Source organism: Embiotoca jacksoni, unplaced genomic scaffold, assembly GCF_022577435.1.
Source record: "Embiotoca jacksoni isolate LCO1_2020_lvr unplaced genomic scaffold, fEmbJac1.0.p SCAF_22, whole genome shotgun sequence".
Classification (NCBI taxonomy): Eukaryota; Metazoa; Chordata; class Actinopteri; family Embiotocidae; genus Embiotoca; species Embiotoca jacksoni.
Window position 1 is genome coordinate 9644043 of NW_027185363.1, and position 20523 is coordinate 9664565.

Sequence of the window (20523 nt, forward strand, 5' to 3'; positions counted from 1 at the left end):
TACTCTGTGTTTGCGGTAATTTTCCGAAAAAGTCAGCCAAATACATCTGCTGCACACAAGCCATCGCCTACACACAGCACAGTAGTCATCATTTTCAACCTTAGTCTTGGTTGCACAATGAAACAAACAACACAGTTATTTCTTTGCGTGCCGAAATTGCTGAATGGCATGATGTCATATCTGCTCCCAGTGCCACTCTGACAAACTCTGAGGTGGCAACCAGCAAGGCTGTCAGAACAAATTTCAATATTCAAATTTGAGTCCAAAGTGAAAACCAATTCCAATTTCAACCATCTCACAAAAACAGCTCTTGGTTGGGTTTTTTTATGCACACATGACTTGTAAATCTTTCTTTTGCGATCTTTACTGCCAGTTCCTACAAGTAATGAGACTTTGATTCCCATGTGTGAAAGGCAAAAAATATAAACTCAAACCGTTAAAGAAAACAAACACTGAGAGGACAAGTGTATGAAATCAGCTCCATTTATAACATTCATTGTGCCTTGCTGCAATTCACTGCTAATTAAGGGCCACAAAGTCCGAAGCAGCTTGCGTGGGTTCGTCCACAAAATCAAAATAATTTCTTTTCAGGCAACACAAAGAGTTTATGTCTCGTTATATTATCATTTCATTGAAGATATAAGCCTGTAAGCCAACAAACCTTTTATAGATCATGCAATGGAGAATAATTAAGCTCCAGTGAAGATATACAGGCTGCTGTGAATAACAAAAGCCACAAAAGAACAAACATGGTGTAAAATAATAAATGTGCATAGATGGAAAAAGAAAAAAAAAAAAATCTGAGGACAGTACACAAATGATGGATCTGGATTCAGGTCCAGATTCAAATATTAAGACCATCAAGTTTTTTTTTGAGGGCAACTGGCCCCGAGTGACAGGACAATTGTTTTTGTCAAACCCTGCTGGTGGGTTTAATCCTTGTTATGAAGATTAATAACATATACAGCAGCCAAGATGCTGTATTATTTGGCGTTGTCCTCTGGCAAGACTGCCATTTACTTCTGACTGTCGAGATTGACAGAAGCAATATAATCCTCATCCTCCCAGGCTGTTTATTGACATGTGCCAAAGGACCCAGTCTTGTGCATACACACTCACTGCTCCTCCTGTGTCAAGCATCAGACGCAAACATTGCATCGGCCTGTTAAACAGCTCAGTCGAACGGCAGCCGCACTGGCTTGCCTCTTGCTAACGCAAAGAAGCACGTGCTCCCATTAGAGCAGCGCACCAGAGGAGGTGAGGGGGGGGGGGGGGGGGGGGGGGGGGGAGGGGGGGAGAGCCTCCGGACAGGCGACTACTGAGCTCCGGCCCTGGGGCTGCCGCTGCGCTCTTCAGGATCCGGCATCAACCCTGAAGTGTCAGCCTCTCCCGTCGTTTAATGACGGAGATAACCTTGAAATGTATCACACGGGTGAGAAACTGTTTAATTTCAGAGCTTTTCATCTTTAATACGGATATGGGTAATTTGTCTGTTACTCAACAAGCTTTCCAGAATTTGTATTCAGCTCATATTTGGATATATTTAGTTAAATAGCAGCCTACAATAGATAAAATGATTTCTGAATACACTTTAATGCAATGAAACCATCGCACTCTGTGTTCTCATTTGCTCAGCAGCTTGATAATGCAGTAATTTATGATTGTAGGAATACATTATTACATAGTTCTTATCAATTTAGACTGTTTAGCTTTTGCACAGAAAATACACTATAACTGAGTGTTGATGCTTTTTCCAAGTCAAACCTGATACAAACCTGCTGTTGTGCCTTTTGACACTAGTTTAAATGAATCCATACTTCATGAGCAACGAGACCCTGAAAGATCATCAAGACAGATCGTTCCACAGCCATAAAACATTCAGTTCAGAGCGTCATAAATATTATTATTATTAACGCCAGCTGCAGTTAAGTAAAAAATTTAAAAAAATAAAAAACTTTGTCATGATTGTCCACTTCATGTTTGTCACTTCTTCTGTTTAGTCTGGTGTTGGGAGTTTCCCCGAGAGTACTTGAACTCGCCACATGTCACAGCAAGTGCGGGCCCCCCACTGTTGACTGAAGCTAAGTCCAGCTGTTACAGAGCTGCTACAGAGCTACTACAGAGCTGCTACATCGCGCAGCACGAGCACATATTAGAGTGGGCTAAAACATGCATAAACGCCAGTGTGGTCTTTAAAAATAGTTCTAAAATATGTAACAGTGAAGAAGAAGCAACAATGAATTCATCATTCGGCAGCCCGCGGTGCAAAGAAGCACCAGAGAGGAACGCACTCGCACAACTACATTCTGCATAGTCGGAGGAAAAACAAAAAAAATACAGCCTGTTTCTACCATCGCAGAATTTGCTCAAAATACAAAACAAAAATATGTCCCTGTGCCGTCCAACATGTAATATTGGTTGTATGACCTGCTGAAAGTCCACAATTGGGAAAACAATAGGCTGGTAAATTACATTTTCCAATTCATCAGTGCATACATTATCAGCCTTATCAAAACACATCAGTTCCTCTTCCGAGATGTAAAGATAAAAGAGTTTAGCTTGTCAGTGTACGTGACGGCAAGACACATTGTTTTAATTAGCTAAAAAGAAAGGAGGAGGATGTGATCTCAATAATCATTCATTACAATCCCCGACAGTCACACTTGTTGCTCATATTTAGGTTGTCACACATCCAAAGCACCACACGTTGTATATTTACCAGCCCAGATGGACTGACATATTATTGACAAACATTTACTTGCACTTAACATCTGTGACAAAAAAAAAATTGGTGCAGATAAAAGCCTGAGGAGAGGAGATAATTGGCAAGGCACAAATGGGAAGTTGAAAGGCTTCCCTTTCTTAAGACTTCACAGTAAAATAAACACGTTGATCTGACAAACCCGATTAAGTTATTAATGCATATTAAGAATGATTACAAATTAAATGCAAACGTTGTTGCTGCCTTAATTCAGTTCGAAGGTCAATCACTGCCGTGGTTCTTTGAAGAGTTGGAACACAGTGACTGCTCATCTGCTACCAACACAGGTCAAGCTGTCTCTAATCAATAGACCCATCTTTTCCCTCAAAGAGTAAACTCATTGCAATGCTCCAGGGGTCCATGGGAGAAGGTACACACAGTCCTTGACCATGATATGCTCCTTAAAATGTAAATTAGCCTCTGAATAATGGGATAAGTCAGCAATGAATATGCAGACAACCACAAATTATTTTTGCTTATCCTATAAATCATGTTCTCTTCATTGGCTTTTAGGAGGACTCTGCATTGTTGATTCTAAACAAAACCAGGGACCTTAATCCATGACCTTAATGTATGGAAAGCCCCTGCACGACTTTGCTGGCATTCAATTTTCCTCTGGCGAACCAATCACAAGTGGACAGCAGCAAACTCATTTGTAAAACGCAATATGTTCAAAACCCACCGGACACACTGTGATGCAGTCATAATGTCCTGCGTGGTCATATGAATGTCCTGAGCCAGGATCGGCTGTTTTTCTGATAGATTGATACCAGCAGGACAAAACACTATCCAGTCCCAATACTTTGTTTGTTTCTTGTACAATGTAAGTCAAGAATATGAAATTGTTCTTAATTAAAACACTGCAACTTTTACCCAACGCACAAAGACGAAAGGAAGAAGCCTGTAGTTACAGTTACTGATAATTACTGGCATTCAATGCTTCTGTATTTATTGTTTTGTGGAGAAACATGCTTTGCTCTACTTTGCTCTTTTGCGACATAAATTCAACTGTTTTGTTCATGCCAGCTGTGAAGAAAGGATCAAATCTTGTCCATAACTGCCACAATAGTTATATAGTTAGTGAACTGAACTTCATAACAAACCATACAGTGACTAAAATATGACCTTATGAAGCCTTTAAAATAAAAGGTTCAGTTTGTTAATGCAGCGCTGTGAAGCGATCAAAGATATCCAATACAATTGAGCTAATCTTAAATTAGATCCACTTTGAACTTTGCGTGCACTGGGGAGTTGGATTATATAAGTGATTATAGTCATCAGACTGGATTCAACCCAACATCAAAGGACCAGCGCACACATCAAAATAAGAGGTACGAGGTTTGAGCATCTTTCACACTTCCAAACCCACTCATGGAGCATTTTTTTAGTAATATAATATAACATAATGAAGCGTTCCAATTTTGCTTGAAGAAAATGGCAGCGTCAACATTTGGATTAAACATCTATCAGATGAGTCATCGAAAGGTTTACCTTCAGACACAGTCAATTGGAACTCCAATTCATTTTTCTATTAAAATAATCTTACTTATATCCCAACTTGCTGGACTTTACTTTGATGTTTGTTTGGTTTGGTTGTGGTACTTTGGCTGATAAAGTATGCCTGAACATTACTTTCAGATCAGATCAAAGTGCCTCAGCTTTGTGCGTGTACAAAAGTGCAGATAAGACTTGCACCAAGCAAATGTGAGAAATACCTTTTTGGGGGCGTGAAGCTTCATATTGGTGTATATCTTGTTACTAAGTGATGGTACTCGCCTTAACCTTGTTCTTATCTGTTTTTAGAACAAAAAGTGGAATATAAAGCGAGGCATGGTGTCATGACAGTGACTACAGCCTGAGAAAAGAAAAGAATGAAATGCTGGAAAAGAGTGGTAAGGGCTGACGAGATGTTGCATGGGGCTTCCTTAAATCAAAGATTGATGATATTTTTCAACCATCACCAACCAACCAACCTGCCCCCCCCCCCCCCAAAAAAAAAAAAAAAAAAAAAAAAAAAAAAACATTGGGCCAGACTCTCAGCAGGTCTCTTGCTTTTCACTTCAAACCCCATCTCGTAAGCTTTGTATGGGTGGGCAAGTCTTAACTCATTCCTCTGTCACTTCAGAGTTTCATACATGAAAAGCAATTGTGACTACCACCATCAATCTACTTTCCCATTTACTTTGAAAATGTTCTCTGAAAACATATCAAAATGTAGCACAGGGGTTCATTTGAAGGACTCTAACCTTGGAGTAATATGCCTGCTAAATTTCTGTACTCAAATATAAATGAATAGATGTTTTTTTGCCTGTTAAATATTACCTTTGCTTTGCCTAATCTCCAAAGCACCACACTCAGAGGTGACGTTGTAAATCAATGCTTTCCAAGCATCAGTAAGTTGACCAAAAGGTTAAAAAGCGCTCAACATCCTTATTTGAGTGAAATGAAAGACAGCCTGAGTACTTAAATGGAAATGCCAAACTATCAAATGGTTTCAAAATGTATTCTACTTCTGTCTGTTTTCCATTCAGCAAGATTTTCCTTTTTTCATATTAAGCCACACCATCAGTTCACCAGCCATTAAAACAATCTGTGAACAAAACCCACACTACCTTTTACATTTCTAACCAAACTGCTTTCATATGGAAAAGGTTAAAGGAGTCCACTGTAGAGAAATGTGTACAATGTAGTCAAAATGAAGTCTATAACACTGCTAAAGAATGACAAAATCACCAAACTCTTCTCTATTCAATGCAAATAAAATACCCGTACAGCCAACCTCCACAATGTTCTATTCACTTCCTTACATGAAAGAGAATAAGGATTAACCAGTCCCTGGGAGTTCTTCTAACTTGGCCCAAATCACATGAGGTGAGTTAGCGCAGAAGACTTCACAGCAAAGCGAGGAAAGGGGGAAAAAACAAGCTAATCAACATGCAGAGACAGGAAGCCGAGTGAGTCCGAGTCAAGCTGCCAAGCCGCCCGATAAAGATCTGTCTGACACGGGGTCTTTTAAATAATCCACTTGTAAGTACACCATTTAGAAACATTAACAACCAGCTTGGAAAAAAAAAAAAATGGTTTTCTGATGGGGGGGGAGGTGGTGGTGGTGGTGGGGGGTGCAGGAGGTTTAGAAGATGGATGATGGCTTGGACAGACATCATGTGGAGACCTCTAAAGCACACAGACTTTAAATGTCACTCATTAAAAACCCAAAGCTGCTGCTGCTGCTGCTGCTGCTGATCCTTTGCAGGGTTCCAGGAGCTCCTTGGAGAGACGAGGGAGACGCGAGCTCCCCTTTCTGCCTTCGTGAAGATCTTATGTAACAATGGGGAGACAGAGCAAGGAATTTCCTAATGGGGCGGACTCAAACACTAGAAGCAGGTGATGTTGGCTAAAACCTTCTCCGTCAGTTTGCATTTTGGACGCTTCACAAAGTAAGTCAAATCCAGTTTGTGCAACCGTCGTTTGCGATCTGACTTCCCCCCCCCCCCGCCCGATTCCACCCGGCGCTGCAATTCTGATGAGAAAAGGGCTGCACACAACCGCAGCAAAGGACATGCTTGATGTGAAAACACACCGGCTATTCCGTCATGACTATCACTTACAATCCGTCAGTTTTATATGTAATCCCTGTTGATTTAACAATGAGACGGTGCCCGTTTGCAAGTGAAGTATAACACCATCTCTGTGTAAACCAGCGTGGGAATGAGACAGGAGTTTGTCTGACTTAAAAAAGGACTCGACAATTCTCAGCCCTTCTGAGAGGCTCAGTGAAGTTGTTTGCCACGTTAATTGCTTTCTGACAATTGAAGGCTTTAAATAATTCTGCGCCATTTCAAGTGACTTGAGCTTTTTCCACATATTCCCAGTTTACTCTTGTCAATTAATTATCTGAAATATTGTAGGCAATATTACCTGCCTGAAAGAAATGCAGAAATGCCGGGAGGCTCTGAAGTTCCAACATGGAAATAAAGCTTATTATGGTTGGAAAAACTCGCAAAGCAATCAGCAGGCTTTCTTAAGACTTAACTGTCCAGAAGAGCTTAACCACATTATTTCACACTATTTCTGAGAAAGGAGCTCTCTTTTCAGATTGAAGATTAAAAAGAACAATTTTCAGGAGGCCATTTCTTATTTCTTTGACAGTGGTTCCTACTCTAAGTCAAGGATAAGGTTCATATCTATATATAAGCTTTGACAAAGAAAGATAAAGGTGGGGAAACTGCTTATCCTTGTGCTGACATATTAAGAACAATAAGCTATTTCTTCAACTCTACAACTTCTGTATCGTATGTTTTTTGCTTCTCTCTGTCTGTTTATCTTCTAAATACATGGCTAGAGCAAACTGTTCAGCTGCACTGATTGTGAGCAGTGAAGTGGGGTGGGGGGGTCTGGGTATACTCGCATGCGTGTTTGGGCACGCAGTGGTGGTAGGGGCTCATACCTATGCTGGAAAAGAGAGCTGAACCATTCAGCCCATCTTGAGCTATAAATCAGCTTTGGTCAACCTGGCCAAGAGCATTTTCAAACCCATTTGCAGAAGATAATGCCAGCTATTCCTCTCTGCCCCAGGGACAGGAGAGCCAGCCTCATGAATCATTGCCCTTTTAGAAGAGCTGCAGCATGGATCTCACCTTGCTGTGTCCATAGGGTCCTCTTGACTCTTCCTGGTAGGCAGATACAAAGGGGGGAGTGGCAGGGAGGAAAAATGTTTGAATTGTGGCCAAGAGATCCAAAAAAGATCAAGTTATAATGACGCGGCGCCGGCAATAACAAGGTTTAGAAGATAAAGGTGACAGTATACTATTGCTACTCTGCTGGGTAGGAATATGACATTGCCAAATACCCAAAGGATGGGAAAGTAAAGTGACAGGATGGAATAGAAGACTTTTGTATCACTTAACTCAATGAAACATGTAAATCACCGATATCTGTGCATTAGTGAATCAGGTCATTTTACAGTCTGATTACAATGAGACATCATCTCTTGAGCGTTTTGGCACTGGGCTAATATGGCTGCCTAGCCGAAATGTCTTGGTTTCAATGTATTTTTTTTGCCAGGTATGAACATAAATAGCAAATATATGTTCATTATGTATAGTTTTATATTTTGCAGGCTGTGGCTCAGTCGGTAGAGTGGGTCGCACACTAATCGGAAGGTTGGTGGTTCGATCCCCAGCTCCTCCCGTCCACATGCCTGCGTGTCCTCGAGCAAGACGCTGAACCTTAAGTTGCTCCCGATGGTGTACCATCGGTGTGTTGTAAGTCGCTTTGGATAAAAGCGTCAGCTAAATGTAATGTAATATTTTGTTCGCAACACCAATACGTTTTCAACTTAAATGTCCTGCTCAATACATATTATTGTTAAGATTTATTGCATTTTCTCTCTTTATAGTACAATGAAAACTTGAATTTGCCAGAAAACTTACCAGAAGTGGATTCAAATAGTGGATTAAAATGAGCACACAATAACGAGTTTAGATTGGGAGTTGGGAATAGCTCACGGTTGCCAAAGTGAAATTTCAACACCATCAATAAACGTACAAATACAAACTCTGAGCGGGACTTGTGTCTCACTTATACAGGGATGATCTACAGGGATTTAAAATGTTCTTTTGTGAAACATCCTTCGGATAGACAGTTTTCTTCCTTCAGGAGTTCAATATGTGAAACTCCTTATCCCCATAACTTGCAATGGATCAAAACCAGGATCACTTCAAATCCAAGCTTCTGAATCTGATCAGGCATACCGTCCTGCACGATCACGAGGCATCTCTCTGGATTTTATGTACTTTTATGGCACATATGTTTTGATGTGTGTTTTAAAGTATCTATCTATCTATCTATCTATCTATCTATCTATCTATCTATCTATCTATCTATCTATCTATCTATCTATCTATCTATCTATCTATCTATCTATCTATCTATCTATCTATCTATCTATCTATCTATCTATTTTGTATGACACTGTATACATGTCTTTCTTAAAGTAAAAATCCATCTCGCAATAAACACGGCTTGAAATGCTATGATAAATGGTATTTGATAAATGTCCTTCGTTTGTATATCTGCCCCCTATAAAAGGAGACATGAAAATGAACAAATAAATATTTATTTATGTGGAGGATCTACCACACCCATGAATCCGCCTCATTGGAAAATAACCTGTAGACCTTGCTGAAATGGAAAAAAAAAGCCTTTTATCCCATGTCCATATACATTAAATATACAATAAATTCCATTTAGTAGAGACAGAGCCAAATGAGTTGCCCTCCCTCCGCCACCTAAACCAATCTGTAACCTCATGCTGTGATATTCCATTACTTTCTGACTACAGTTGGGGAAATTCAACACGATTTCAGCTCTGCACGGCAGCGTGTAACCTTGAAATGTACTTATGAGTCTGATGAATGCTGGTAATGTGCAACTGCGCACTGGGTCATTTATATTATCAAAGCCCATATTTATGTATAAACAGGACACAGGAAACAACTTATCATGTCGGTCACTTCGAAGACATTCCATTAAAAGCAAATTCAGAAGTTCCAGTGCTTCTCCACTCCACTGCGGAGAGATGGGAGTGCAACAGTAAAGCCCGTCCCTCGTGGGAAATATTGCTCGTTGCAGCGTTATCTGTTGGCAGTTTCCTATATATAAATTGTAATTATTTGTGATAATGACTGCAGCATTAACATGCAGAATCACGTGACAAGGGTTGAAGGTGCATTCCCTCTGCGTAGTGTGTAGTAGCTCATTTATTTTTAGTCCAATAAAATCCTTCAATGCTCAAAAAGCGTTTGTTCGCAAGTAAACATTCACGTTGGAGGCAGATTGGTCGAGCTACGGTTTTCGCTGTCCAAACTCACTGCAGAGACCTAAAAAAAGATATGATTCTTTATAGTCTGACCAAATGAAACATCCTCCACCCACTTCAGCATTTCACAAGCACAAGCTAGAGCCCTGAGACTAAATTATTTACAGTAAGCTCACACTTAACCGTTTAAAATGTTTGTGCGATTTAAACCTTGCTGTGGGAACAGCACTCTTTAAAGCATCGCTCAGTCCTTAATTCAGTCACTGAATTATTGCATTAGACGGCTTTATTAGAGTCACTTGTCTTCACTTGTGTCACAACGGGAGCTGCAGAAGCTTTCTAGACAGTCTGTGCTCGAAGCAAAGGCCAAAAGCCCAAACAAGAATTGGACATCATATAATTTACTTTATATTGGATTTTGGCTTTTTTTTTTTTTTTTTGTTTTACCAATCTCTCCCTTTTGTGTGTGTTGTGATTGATGTGAAGTGATTTTCATGCTGTAATCTATCTACCCCTCGATTGCAAATGAAGCTTCGTCCCAACAGCTTCCAAAAGCCCTGCTGAGCCTTAATGAAAAACTGGTTCAGACAGGAGGGCAAAAACTGTCTGCCGAAAAGCATTAGCAAAATCCTATTTATTTCCAAGTGTGCCATCTTTATTTACTGCTCTTACTTATTCATCACTTCACCATGAGCTCCAGTGTGACATGGTGACATGCTGTCAACGCTAATGGTCTCTGATGGCATCAAGGCTCTGTCAGGAGGACACAGTAGGTGCTCAGAGCCAAGGCCCTTGGTAGCTCTCCACGGACGAGGAGCTGTCATCTCCGTCCCTCACTGCCAGAGAACCCCGCCCCCACCCCCTAAAATCCTATCCATCTGCCGTATCAGCGGGGCAGACGGCGTGCAAGGCATGCACTTTTCTGCCATTTACTGTTGTGCTCTAGCACGCCCAGCTAGTGACAAGGAGGGCTCCTGTGTCACAATCTTCACTTGCCACCGTCAACACATGGTCGGTTCCTGAGTTTTTGTTTCTGTGTGCAAAAAAGAAGAAAAAAAAAGAAGCCTTTTTTTTGGTGCTTGATGATATGGTAATTGAGACAAGACAAGCGTCTCGTCTCAATTACCATATCATCAAGCTTCTAAAAAGTATACATCCAAATGTCAGTCCTCACCACTTCCATAAGGTTAACAGCAGCCTGGTGAATGTCCTAACAAAACCTCTTCATACTGATTTCTAATCCTTTTTTCAGCATTATTTTTGCGTGCAAAACCTGTGCGCTTGTAGGACCTTATTCTCGCCAAAAACTGGTAATGGCTCGGACAGATATTCCCTTGAGCAAAGGAGCTTTTAGAGAAATAGCTCAGCAAAAAAAAAAAAAACTATAGCGTGCTGACATCCTTCCAGTGAGAGAAAGCACGCAAGACGAAACCTGCAGAGTCATGAGTCTTAACACAAATGGATCATGACTGTCAAATGCTTCCCATCATCGGTCGTACAACTGCGTTACATCATGTTCATTGTAAACAGTGACATGTTTTCAATCTTAGCCTGTCCAGCTAATATAAACTACTATTTATGAAAACTGAAAACCCAGACCTCGCTCAGGGGGGACTAACTGGCTCATTGTTAACCGCAGTCGGGGTTTAATCTATGTATGTGACATTTAATCCAGTTTGATAAGACGGCTGGCTGTTTGACCTTCACGCAGTGTTCTGCATCAATTCAGGTACCAACCTATGAGTATGTGGGTCTGCGTGTGCTCTAATTAGATGGGAACCACCAAAAAAAAAAATTAGGCAGACGATGACAAGGAAAACGAATGACACCAGCCGGTGAACCGTTGCACCATTTGTCCCCGTCCGTGCGTTTGTCTGACATGAAAGAGTGCGTCATCTGTGCACTTCTGCTGACTGGGCAAATGAAAAGCCGAGGGACTGAGGCCTTGCGCGCATGTCGCATGTTCCTGTCAGCTCCCCGGTACATTTACCAATACGCAAGATGTGATAAAACTGTCTGCAGCGCCGCATCCTAGGCTGAGCATCCACAAAATCTATGTTAGCATCTCAACTGAAAGGGGGTAATAACCCACAAGCGGCAACTGTAGAGGACATGAAGCTATTTGGACTCTAATGATTCATAAAATTCACAGTTGGATTTGATGCATTACAGTGGCATTATGATTTAATATATTTTCCACACAGCAAAAAAAAAAAAAAAAATAAGGGCTGCCTGGGAGTCAGTCTCATGGTTCCATTTTCAATTTACTCTGACACTCAACTCTATGAAAGTATAAAAGTGTAATATGTGAGAGCGCAAAATGCAACAAAGGAGTTTTGTCTCATTTCTAGTGGTTTCTCTGTGGGATGACCCAAAACAAAAGCAGCGCTGTGCAAAACAACAAACACAACCACATGCAGTGTCAAACCGGGAGACATCACTTCAGATGAACAACCGCATCGCTGCGTTGTTTAACAAATATTGAGTAAATTGCACGGTCAGTTGTTTTGATTCATCACATTCGTTCGACCAAACACACTGCACTGAGTGATGCTAAGTTGTATTGTTATACCCCAACAGCACATGATATCCGCAATCCATCGACACACACACACACACACACACACACACACACACACACACACACACACACACACAGTCAGTTCCATTTACCAATGTCACCACGGAGCTTATGGGGCTGACACAAACTCTGAAATTGCTTGTTTTGTCCAAACAACCCTAAAATATTCAGCTTACAGTGCTATATAAATCAGAAAAAGTCAAGAATTCTCACATCCCAACCAACAAATATTGACTGTTTTTGCCTGACGACAAGTCAATTAATAATCTTTTCGGTTGATCAACTTTAAATCAACTTTTAAAGCTCGACAATTACATTTTCCAGTCATAAAAAAAAAAAAAGCAAGGTGATTAACAAGTATGTCCCGCAGGTTCTGAACAATAAAAAGCCTTTTTTTTCCCCACACTACCAGTGGCATTGTCATGAATAAGCAGCTAACTCATCAAGCACACACAAACCTGTAATTACTTATGTCGGGGAAAGAACAAATGCAGAACAAATTGCAGACACGTTGTCGTCATTGAAACAAATACATTGATCTTTTTGTATGTTCCAACAGCAGCAGCAAAATGACGAGCTTAACATAATTCCACTTAAATGTCAGTAAAGCGGGTTAAGGTAAAGAAACAGATTGGTAGGTGTCCTAATATGGGAAACAAGGATAAATAATATAACAATTACAACTGAAAACAATCCACTTTTATGTGGTTGTTGGTTGAAGGTTTTAATTAGATGGCCTGTGTGGTGAGAATGCGAAGCCATCTGGGACCATCTGAGATCACAGACACTGTAGATGAATAGCAACAGTTTCTACATCTCACTGTAGACTTTGTTATGCATACCAATGGTTGGCACATTGTGTGTATGATTTTTGACAGTTTTTCCGAGAGTTCCATTTCTCACATCATAAAATCTCTCAACAGCAAAAAAGAGCAGTGATTTTTCTTTTTTTTTTTCTCTTTTTGGCTGCTGGCAAGTAAAAAAAAAAAAACTAATGATATAAAATCTCAAAAACTGGATGTGTAAATTCTGGAAGCTTGCATGAAAACTCAAATTCAGATAGGCAGATGTAAAATGAACATTCGGTGATGATGTCACCTGTGTTAAATTATTGGTTTTATCTTGACTTTGTCGCTTGGGAATTGGTAAAGAAATGCTTGTAATATCCAAATGCAGATTTAGACCAGTTTTAACCTTTTTCGAAGCCTAATAAAATTACAGGAAGGACAACACTAACCCAATTTAACTGTAACTCAAAACACCTTGCAGTTACTTTACAATAAAACCATAATCAGTCATCTATGCTTATAAGACTTTTACTTATAAGCATAAGTAAAAAGTTCATGTTGAGTTTAAGTCATTAGCAGTGGAGTTAGCAGAACACCGACATCCTAAAAGCTCAGCCATCAAATTCCAACATCCCTCCCTCGTTAATCTTTGCACTTTCTCTGGAAGAAGTTGCTTCCTCTTGCTCTCCAGCAACACTTTGACTCCGTAATGAGTCAATGTGTGTTTTACATGGTCGAAACCTAATTAAGGCTGCTCGGTCCATTTACGTAACAGCTACGTTCTAACATATGTTGACAGACAAAGCGCATAAATAATAAAAGGTCTGGACACGGACGGCGGACCCCGGTTCTGATCCACACTTAATGGCTATAAAAGCAGAAAAGGCTGCCTGATCAAAAACAGGCGGACCTCTTAAATGTAGGAGGTCCTTCCGCCTAAATGAAAAACAGACAGAACTGATTAACCTAACATTTGACCTTTCGATGTCTTCTATATTTACTACGTCACTCAACGGCACTCGCATACTTTGAGCTAAAAACAACAAATCACACGAGGCACGGATAAAAAAAAAAAAAAAAAAGAGGTGCGCTCGTGGCAGCGCAGGCCAATTCTAGGCCGTGTGTCTGTTTCCACTTTCCCAAATGCAGGGGTGCCCTGTAAAACATTGGTGTAAATGGTTTATAATGTCACCAGTGGACTCTGAAATGGGAGACCTGGTTTCAATCAGCAGTCAAATTGCTCCTACGTTACCCTTGCAGACAGGGTAGTAAATCACTCTGTGCCTCTATGCTGCTGACGTTAAGGAACAGGCATTGTTAAAAATCCACCATGCATGCTGCTAAGAGCACCCTGTCTCTATGTGGGGATGGGATGCTACGCAGGACAATAGAAGTTGCTTGAAGCCTCCTAATAGACGCGAGAGCAAAACATCCTCATCCTCTAAGCGGAAAAATCAGCACACTTTGCATCTTGTTTCTGAAGCATTACATTACATTGCCACAGCGACTGACCTGACTTCCAGCCCTGAATGTAAACTTTAACTTACACACCACGCCAGAGGCCCATCACAACCAGTTTGAACCAGTTCGCCCGGTTAAAAAAGATTTCTCGGTTTGTCTGCGCCGACGCCCTGACAGTGAGGCATCTCCGAGCAGTTATAAACCTATAAACCCCGAGAAACGCTGATCCCGCCCACCACAGACCAGCGCACTATGGGCAAAACCTCTCATTAGAACTCCAAGGCCCTGAAATTACCAACATTTTACCCATATGGAAAGCATGAGAAAGCGTCAGCTGGGAGAGGGTTCTGCCGAGTGGTTTCAGCAGCGTGTGGCCACAGAGGAGCTGGAGCTCTTTAACAGTGCCATTCAGCCCGGGCCCTGCCAGGGACGAGCGGTATACGAGGAGGCTGAGGCAGATGCTCTGGCTACAAGCCCTGGACCGCTAGGAAATACCCAACACAAGAACATGCGAAAGCTCACACTAGCCAAGGCTCTACCTAGGCCAGCAAACACAATAAATACAACATAAAAATGACGGTAAATCCTTCAGAAAGCAGTCATTCAAGCGTTTCAGAAAAAAACAGAATATCAAAACAAATGAACTCGGATTACTGGCATCACTCTCAAATGAATATATATATAGGTCTTCCCATGTAAGGTAGAATACCCAACAATGTTTGTGATGCCATCAAAATTACAACTACCTTGTTAGTAAGTCTTAAAAAAAAACACACAAAAAAACATCTACACATCCACCTTCACTGTGAGCATGCACATGTTTTGAATTTCAAACATTTAACAACTGGAAACAAGACATCCCCCGAGAAGTCAAATCTCAACGCGCAATGCAGACTTCATGTTTCTGCATCACTCGGTAGGTTTCCCATTGGACCAGGATTTCAAGTCAGTTGTGATGTCATAAATACTGCTCGCAGATATGTTCCACTTTGAGCAGATGAATTTTAAAACAGCCTTCCGCTGTCAAACTCTGAAACATCATCATGTACAGTGGAGTTTAACCTGTGGAGGGCAACCTGAAGGGTTTCTGACACTGCTTACTATAAGCAGTGAAAACTGGAGTAAGACCAGCCAAGATATTGAACAATGAGCTGTTGAGAAACAAACAAAAGGCTGATTCTCCTCTACGGCATCCGATTCGGTTGTAATTGCAAACAAACTACCATTTATATGGTGAAAAAAAAATAAAGAAGGGCTCTTAAATTTCCCTTTCAGTATCTGTCCTTTTAGCCATAAGTCGAACCACCAAAACAGACATTACAATTAAGGCACCTTCCCTGTAAACTATTTTGCCAATTACTTCTTTGTACTGTAGCTTTTGCCAGTATGTGTGTCTAGCAGAAAGGCCTGACTTATTTTCTTGCACAGGCACTCTTTATTAAAAAAAAACAACATTTCAACAGAGACAGTATTCTGGCAATAAACAAAAGAAGAAAGCATTGCAGCGATCCATTGTGGGCCACTCTTTAATCCCTCAGGAGTCATGGTCAAACAAGTCACACGTTTTCTCTTGAATCACTCTTTGTTTGAGTACAAAATAAGCCTAATAGCTTGAGGGAATGTGACAGCCTCCAGCAAATAAACAACATTGTACAAAATAATATTAAAGTGCTTGAGAGAAAGCATTATAAAGTTCAAGATTTGTTGTATAGTGGCTTTCACAGCCCACCAAAAAAAAAAAAAAAAAGAAGAGAGAATATACATGAACACGAGCCAGGATAAAGATAGTCAAATAAACCTATAGCCTCTCTACAATCTCTATCTATCCAACATGATTGAAGAAAACGTTAAGGCTTCAGCAGCATGGCACCTTTGAGGCCTATCAACACGGGTGTTTACATGGTAGCACAGCTATCCACCAAGATAACAACCCATAATACTGAATCCTGGAGGCAAACAGGGCCAGAGAGTCACGTTTTTTTATGAAAAAAAAAAAGAGTCTCCATTAATCAGCACGTACAGTGCGCTGCCGAACTAATATACGTGCAGAAGCCACATACAGCACAATCACCACGCAGACTACAACCTGTCGGACAGTTCAATTTAAAATTACCCTAAATCTGGAATAGAAATACAGCATGACACCTTCTTTTCAGCTGGCAGGAGCTGAGGGTTAGAAACCCAAACATGCAGCAAGGCCTCGGATTCAGTTACAGAAGAAAGCCTCTGATGCAATTCCAAGAAACTAACCCACCCTGTATCATCCAGTTTCAGTTTGGCTCATGGTTTGGGCTCTTCATTGTGTCTGTGACAGCTTTAATCGGATTCATGTATTGATAAAGAGTAGCCATGAGGCTACTTCAGCATGTCAGTCAGCCTGCAAAATTGCTTCCGATTCCTTTCTTTAAATAAACCCGACGGAGCGGCGGGCTTGATGCAATGCTAAGAATCTTTCTGTATATCCACCCAGTGAAAACACCCCCCCCCCCCCCCACACACACACACACACACACACACAGACAGACAGACAGACAGACAAACAGACACACACACCCCACCAATTCAGACACGTTCAAAAACCCAAACAGGCCTCTTATGACACGAAGTGGCACACCTGTAAACGCTGTCACAAAAAAACGGTTTTACGATTGACTTGTCTCACGCCTGATTGTTGGAATTTATTCCTTTTGCCTCACCTGCAAGGGAGCAGATTCATGACATCAAACCAGACTCTGCAGACAGTGCTGCAGCAGTAGTGATTTATATTAAAAAAAAAAAAAAAGCAGACGAATAGCACATGCGTGACAGGAGCTTCTGCAACTGAGGGGCACACGAGAAGTCATAGACCTGTCTGTGATGAAGATGAATTAAGAAAGAGCAAAGATTTCATATGCTGGGGGGGGATGAGGAGGAGGAGGAGGGAGGGAGGGAGGGAGGGGAGGTATTCATGGACGTGCTCGCGCTCTCCTGCACGCGCACACGCGAAGTGGGAAAAAAAAAAAAAAAGCCTATAGGACCTTTTGGCAAATCAGTTTTCAATACGATGGGTCAATAAACGGGATCAAATCATTACATTGCAATTAGTCACCCCCCCCCCCCCCCCCCCCCAACAACAACAACAACAAAAAAACAGGGTGACGACAGGGCTCGCACCCCACAGACCGCCGCAGCTCCGGTTCATTATCACATTAGTGATTCTCGGCAGATTTTTCCTGCCTCGATTGGAGATTTCATCCCTGCAAAGACCACAGACAGCCGCGTCCATTCGCTCGCTGCAAAGTGCACGCGGTCAGCTCGTTGCCAAACTGCGCGCGGGTCTGTGCATCGAAAAAAAATAAAAAAAAATCACTTGTTCATAAATAAGTGATTTGAGAGACGCTGCCTCGTCTTCTCCTCCCCCCCCCCCCCCCCAACCCAACCCCCCGCTCAGCTGAATTTGCGTGGACAGCTCATTAAAAAAAAAAAAAAAAAAAAAAAAAAGAAGGCTGCATTTATCTGTGGTTCAGACTAATAATGATTTGCTCTCATTCGGCACTGAAATAAAAAAATTAAAAAAAAAAAAAAAAAGTTGCTGTCAGCCATACATTCGGAGTTAGCGGTAAATAAAACAAGCCACGAACTGCATGCGTGGCTCCCTGACGTTAGCCGGAGCCCTCTTCTATTTCCCCCCCACCTCCTCCTCCTCCTCCTCCTCAGACGGCGCTGACTTCTACTATTTACAGAGCATTTTTTTTTTTTTTTTTTTTAAAGTACGTCCGCTTAATCAAACACGCTACGGAAACAAGAGTCGTGCATGTTGTTACTGACATTTTTTTTTTTGGCGAGTTGGGTAACTTAAACGGCGACGCCAAAAGCTGCGTCTCAAGTTCACCCGGAGAGGGGGGTGGCATCGAGAAAAGATAACGGTGCACTTACTGAATCTCCTCTTTGTCACCGCCGTTGGCATGTCTTCTCCTCCTCTGAACCACGACGTTTAGTCCCGTCTTCAGTTTTCGGAGCCAGCGCAACAATCCACTTCATGTAATGTTACAGCCACAAAACGCAGGAGTTAGAACCAGCCCGAGGGAGGGGAGGGGAGGGGAGGAGAGGAGAGGGGGGGTGGTGGTGGTGGCGGCGGCGGCGGCGGTGGGTGGTGGTGGGAAAGATACGAGTCCACTGGCAGAGAGAAGAGGTCCTATCCCGGTGCGTTTGGCCGACCGGGGTCGTGGATACCGGATCTATTCGTGGCAGCCTCCCCGCGCCTCGCTTTGCGAACGGGTTAACGTCAGCTCCGCTCAAGTGTTTTCAGTGTCGCTGCCGACATGCGAAGAAGGGGGCGAGAAAGAAATGCTATTTCTTTTTTTCTTTCTTTTTTTTTTTTTTTTTCTTCCGAAGTAAAATTCCCTCTCCCTGTTAAGTTAATTCGGTGAGAACAAGTCTGCGCACAGTCCCCACAGAAGGAGCCGCGCCGAGGGCAAGGGAGACTTTGTTCCGTCTCTCCCCCTCTCAGTCACGCTTCTATCTGCCTCTGTAGAGAAAACACACGCAGGTCGGTCAACGGGATTTTCGGATTCACTCGGCTGCACTCGCCTCCGTGTCCATTCATTCCTGCCCCTCAAGTCCCCGTAGCCTCTGAAAACGTGCGCTACAGACACAAGGGGCTCTCAAACCACTCTTTTTTTTATTATTATTTCTCTATTTACTCTTAAGCACCTGCTAAAATATATTTTTGCAACGTTTTTTTTTGCGCAAGGAAATGCTGCCTAAGGGGAATTTGAGGGAGGGAGGGGGGGGTAGATTACGGTTCAGGAGGTAGGAGAGACTACTCGGAATAAATACAGACTTCTTAATGCATTCGCTCCTCATAACAGTGGAATTAACCTGTTCCTCATTTTCCAGAGGAGCCCCTCCAGCTAATCCAGTTGGCCCCCCCAGATCCCACTCTGGGAGTCATGAATCACGCCTGAGAATAGAACATTTATAAATACTGCCCTATATCCTCGTTTTATTGAGCAAATAAAATGCATCTACAGCCCCACTTCACATTCTTGCTCTCACCTTGTGAGGGCTCAGGACAAGAGTGTAATTTATAATTTATAAGTGGAGGCTAACTTTCTGGCTCTTTCACCAGTAGCTGAAATAGTTTTGGGTTTTTTTCAAGACAGCCCTGGGAGACGGCTGCAGGAAATATCCCCTACTGTTCAGTGGCACGGAGGAATGTTAATAAGCTGTCTTTGGCGAGGAATACCGTGATGACGTTAAAGTTGTTCACGTTATGAAGGATATTTATAAAGACCCCACGCAGTCCTTGCAGGTATTCAGAATTTATTTTTGATCTTTGAGGATATATGCGAAACACTTCAAATCCAGATGTAGAATTCCTGATTTCATAATAACCAAATGGCAATCAAGGACAGGTTTTGGGAACAGCCGAATTCACTGGTGAAGCTTCGCAAGCGGGGGAGGGGTGGGGACAGAAAATGGGCTCCGCTCACAGTGCAGCTTGGCTGTTAGTGTGTGGGCACTCAAGCGACTCGGTTGAACATGCAGGGCATGGACGCTGTGACCTCCAGTAATGAGGGCCTGAATATCGTCAGGATCCTGACAACCCATCTACTCCGCCTTCTAACCTTACCATGATCAATCGTTAGCGTGGCAGAACCCCCGCTGAACTGCAGGCCGGCTATCCACCACACCTTCCTAATAACTGGTGCAAATGACGTTTGGACAAAGCTTCACCCTGCTGTAAATGTTGCTCGCATTTGGGAAATCGAGTGGCTCGTCCAGTCACCGCACACAAACAGGCGCCCGTACAAGCGCACCTTGTACTTCACGAAGTAACGTGAGTTGCCATGCAATTTTGAAGCGGCTGGAAGGGAATTATGTTCCTTCAGGCTCACAAATGATAACCTTGCTCAATGCACAATGTTCCTGTTAGACAAATAAGAGGCACAGCCAGCATTATTACGCTCAGAGGGAGGCCATTGTTTTGATACAACGACCATCAATATGTAGGTGCCAGACAGATAGATTGGAGCATGTGCTCAATAATGCTGTTAAGTATCTCTGGTGGCCAACACCAACCCTGCTTTCCTGCTGCAGACATCTCATGTGGACAGTGGTGGAGACCTAT

General features: G+C 42.1%; 1 protein-coding gene across 20 annotated transcripts in view; it reads right to left on the reverse strand.

Moving 5' to 3' along the window:
* The window catches only part of LOC138203162 (receptor-type tyrosine-protein phosphatase F), a 166540-nt gene extending 147595 nt beyond the window's left edge, over positions 1-18945 (reverse strand). For 12 of the 20 annotated variants that reach the window (XM_069157853.1, XM_069157845.1, XM_069157856.1 and 9 more), the window contains exon 1: positions 18327-18945. The gene's annotated coding sequence lies outside the window, so the exon portion shown is untranslated. The remainder of the gene's footprint in view (positions 1-18326) is intronic. The other 8 variants (XM_069157851.1, XM_069157849.1, XM_069157847.1 and 5 more) reach the window with 2 other exon arrangements.
* Between the last annotated feature and the right edge of the window lie 1578 nt (positions 18946-20523).